This window comes from Pseudonaja textilis, chromosome 1, assembly GCF_049901715.1.
Source record: "Pseudonaja textilis isolate UNSWEBS1 chromosome 1, rPseTex1.2, whole genome shotgun sequence".
Classification (NCBI taxonomy): Eukaryota; Metazoa; Chordata; class Lepidosauria; order Squamata; family Elapidae; genus Pseudonaja; species Pseudonaja textilis.
Window position 1 is genome coordinate 78,944,685 of NC_141990.1, and position 5,099 is coordinate 78,949,783.

Here is a 5,099-nt window from a genome sequence, read left to right on the forward strand (position 1 = left end):
TTTGCCACATGCTAAATAAATAGGTCCTCTCTCTCCCTTTTGTGTATGTGTGTGTTTATATATAATCTAACGGCATATACATAACTATAATATTAATTCTCTTCCATGCTGCTGAACAATTTTCTCACAATTTTAACTTCTTTAGGAATAAAATTTTAAAATTGCATATTACCTTGTCTTCTTACCATAGTTTCCCTGACAATGAATATAGCTAACTTGCTTGTCATTTGTACTAACTGTGTAAGTCCCGTAGTCTCTCACTGTCGATAAGTTACTTCCTTCCTATAGAGATTTAAAATAGAGCCAAAAAAAGGCCAGTGAACTGTGGTCCACATCCTGGAATTTTGCAAATCGATGGCAAGCTGTACGTAAGATATTTCTTATTATTGCAGGAGAAATACTGTTGGACTAATTCTCTCCACATAGGCAGAGGCTAGAATGACAAAAACATTGTTGCCTGTCAGCAGAATCTTATACTGTGTGAAGAAAAGAGTGCAACAAAACGTAATTCTAAATGTCAACCAAATCAGTTTTGCGTCTGACCATAAACTGCCAGGAACCTGCAGCTGATCTTAACTACATGGAAATGTAGCTTTATGATGTAGCAGTGACCCCCTAACATTTTGGGCACCAGGGACCGGTTCCGTGGAGAAATGTTTTTCTGAGGACCAGAGGGGGTGTGGTTTCGTGTACTGCTTGTATCCCGCAGGTGGGGCTTTGCTTGTTTGCGTGGCCCAGTTTCTGGCATGCCACAGACCGGTGCCGGTCCACAGACCAGGGATTGGGGATCCCAGATGTACCATATATAAATGTATCTATCACACATTGCTTCTTCCCAAGCAGTTCATTTGTGTCACACACTGATACGGGGTATCTCCCAGGAGGAGTCAAAAATGTTGAGATAGCAGCTACAACCATGTGACTGAAGTTTCACCTGTTTTTTTAGTCTTGTGTTTAATTACATTGAGTTTATTGACTCCCTTCTTGTAGACATCCCTGTACTGATATCATAACTGCCCACCTGAAAATATTCAAAGCAAAGCACATGTGAAAAGTAATACAGCCATCAAGCCCCACTCCTTCTCTTTCCCCCAAATTTTTCTTCCTTTCCCTGCTTCAAAAGTCACACAAGGTGAGTAGCAGCCTAACCATCATGTTATCTCTTCCCACTCTGTGTGTTTCTACTATCTCCTTTCCTATTTCGTTGTTGATTTGAGGTTGTGTTTTTTTAGCACATCCTTGCTGCTCACTTCCAGAGAACTTGTTCAGTGGAATGTTGAACCCCTAAAGTGGTGCTAAGGTACTGGGTTTTTTTTTTTTTTTTTTTGGTAAGCTGCCTAAAGTCTACTTCCTACCATCCCCAAAGAATCTGGAAAGATCAAGCAAGGGCTTATCAACCTCTACATGGACACTGCTTCAGAGAGTGCTCCTAATTGTATATGCAGGAATTCCTAAGATAATTTAGATCAACTTCACCTATATGCCGGAACTCCTGCCACAAAGACGAGGGGATCACGTTATTCTCCAAAGCACCAGAGAGCAGGTCAAGAAACAAAGGTTGGAGATAATCAAAGAGAGAAGCAACCTGGAATTAAGGAGAAACTTCCTTAACAGTGAGGACAATTAACCAGTGGGACAGCTTGCCTCCAGAAATTGTGGGTGCTCCATCACTGGAGGTTTTTAAGAAGAGACAGTCACTTATCTGAAATGGTATAGGTTCTCCTGCTTGATCAGGGGGCTGGACTAGATTCTATTCTATTCTATTCTATTCTATTCTATTCTATTCTATTCTATTCTATTCTATTCTATTCTATTCTATTCTATTCTATAGATGCTCAGTTTCTCCAATCATTCAAGTCTCTGAATGTTTGCCATGAATTCTAAATTTCCTCTGTCTCTGAATGAAATGATCATGTGTACTTGTTTACAAGTTCGTCTTATGATCTGTGATCATAAGCTGAAGGATACATTGCAGGAGTCACATGTAAGCTTCTTGAAATAATTTTTCGGTGTTGATCATCCTATACAAGGTCTACTTCATGTAGAGCAGCTTACCCTAGCAATATAATTCCTATTTGTCAGGTTAGTTCTCTCTCTCCCTCTCTCTCTCTCTCAAGTAGCTTAGAAATTTGAGGGCACTGGATTGGGAATAGCCAGGATAGTGTTTCATCCTACATGAAAACCATCATCACATGGGCAGTTTCTTCCTTGATGGCCACAAACATCATCAGATATTTTTATGAGTTTCCATTAGACCCCAAATAAAAACCCTGAATTCGTCTTCTACTAGCTAGAATTGTTTATCATATGGATAAACACAACAGAAATAACTTGGGTTTCTGAATGAACTATTAAAATTTATATGCATCTGGAATGACTGCTCTAAAAAAAAGGAGACAGAAGGGCTTCTAGAAGAGCAAGCCCTAATAACTGCTAATCAATTTTCCTTAATGTTAACAAATACTGCCTGGCATGAGCAATCTTGCCTCTAACACTAATTTCATTGTTTGCTAATAAATCCCTTTGGGTGCCAATATATTCATCTCAATAATACTAAGCCAAGTCACTGTAGGAATAAACTGTCCTTAGCAGAACATTTCCAGTGTAAACCGCATAGCAATTAGGAACAAATCCCTTTCTGGTAAAACAGCAAACACAGAAAAGGCAATAAATGGATGGTTAATTGAGGACGAAACCCATATTACACTTTCCCCTTGTTTTGAAGACATTTCTTCCCCCTCCCTCCCTCAGTGTGTGTGTGTGTGTGTGTGTGTGTGTCTTGGTGCAGTATAACCAATTTTATACTTTTGTTTTTAATACAATTGTCAAAGAGATAAAATTCATGAAATCTCTTTAGTTTGAACATATTGTATTTATTGTAGTGATACCTGAACGGCTAATATATTTTGAAAATTATGATAGGGGTGGGTCAGATTAGTTGCCATAGTCAACAGAGATCTATCTCCAGGCTATGAAAGTTTAGTTTGAATTTTTTTTTTAAAAAAAGATAATTCCAATAATATGGGAGAATTGCTACCGTCTACTTCTGGGAAAAAATTTCAGTTACTTGGTCTAGCTTAAAAGTTGGGATTTAGAGTGGTCTCCCCTGAAGCACTCACCAAGTTTTTTTTATTGCTTAGCTTTCCAAAGTCACCAGGGTCAGACTCTACATATTTCCATTTCTCCCCTTTGCCTCGTCTAGGCCCTCTGCATGCCTCTTAGCACAAATACTAAGAGTTAGTGTATTTCTATTTTAAGAAAAAGTGGAGGTCCCTGTATGCTAATTTGCTTCTCCCATTAATGAATTAGGATGGTGCTCAAGACCTAAGAGACAAATATGCATGTTTGGACAGGAGATCCTCTTATTTATAATGCATCAGTGGAATTCTTATGTTTCTTTCTTACTTTCTATATAAGTCAGACGCACCTTCCATTGGGTGGTACCTGCCTGTGTGTCACACTCCAAAGGTGATGGAGCCAGGAATTGGTTTGAGGACTGCGGGAGAGAGAGATTTTAATATGGCCAGCATCCATTTCAAACTGGAAGAACAGCTTATTTTTTTAAGAACTTGGATTTACAAATACAGTTCCAATTCATATATTTATGAAAAATGACCATAACATTTTTATTTTCCAAGTTTATTTATTTTTAATTATAATGTACATTTGCTGAAAAGGAGGATAATTATTTTTCAACAGATGATTTTGTCAATAATTGTTCTTTTGTTAACTAAAACCAACCTTTTCCAAGATTCAGTTAGAGGCTTTGAGATGTTTGAATAAATTCAGTTTATTAATACCAATAGATATCAATAGTAGACATTTATAAAGTATACATTCTACATATTATAAAAGGAAGGAAGGAAGGAAGGAAGGAAGGAAGGAAGGAAGGGAGCTACAAAGAAAACTGAGTAAATTGGGAATACGGAGTATATTCTGTTGCTGCCAAAAACGGGACAGGGCAGAAAATTGTGTAGCCACTGAAGAGACTCTTTGTCAGGACTAAAAATCCTTCTCCACATTTTTCTGGCTGCTAAAATTCAGCCAGGAATTACCCAGAAACTTTAATGTAACTCTTGATACTCACATGGGTTACAGTTTTTAATGGAAAATGAAGATAGAATTCATGTTAGCATTAAAACTTTCTGCATTCTTTTTGCAGTGTGTCAAGAACATTACATGCAGCTCTATATGTAGAAAACATCCCTCTGTGTAACTTAGAATGATTCTAACTATCTAGACAAAAGCAGCAACTACCTATTAGTGCAGCAAGCAAGGGGTAAGGTGTAACTACCAATTGTCCCCCAAGGACCAAAAACCTTATATCAGCAATGAAGGACAACAATATGGCATGAAGTGACATTTGCTGAGCCTATTCGTTTGGTTTTCTTTGAGTTTCTGAAACTAATTTTTCAGTTATCAATATGTGATACTTGATGGTTTATGAGCTGAGTGTAACTAGCTGAGAAAAAGCTAAGCTAAGTTATTTTAATGCAAAAGCAGTAAACAATTTTTCTACAGGTCCTTTGTGAACTTATTTTCTTAGGGAAAACAAAATCACATACCCTTTTAAAAAAACATACATTTTATATATTATAGTGGTACCCGTGTGTCCCAATCTATGTAATCCTTATTGTTTCAGGCATTTTTGGCAGATAAGCAAATATACTAAACCTTTTTGCCAACTCATTATACAAAGGAGACACACAAACAGTACAAATGGATGGAAAAATAGAAAAAGCTTATAATGTAGCTGCTAGATCTGAGCTGCAAAAATCCAATTATTTAATCCAATTGCTTCTAGAAGGCAACAAAAAGATATCGCTCTGTTGGATTTTTGCAATTCATGATCTGGTAGTTTATACTGTATCATACTTGTTGGTGAACATCAGCTTTGGGGATTTCCGTTTATACGTCAAAATGTGCAGGAGAGGAAAATTGATTATAAAGTTATGTTCTGGAGAGATGGAGATAACTGAAGTTACTTACATTAAGTCAGGTTACTTAGTTTATATTGTTATTGCTGATTGATAGATATTATTCAATACACAATGACAGCATCTTTCTATGAGAGGGAGAATCATTTATATGCTACTAAC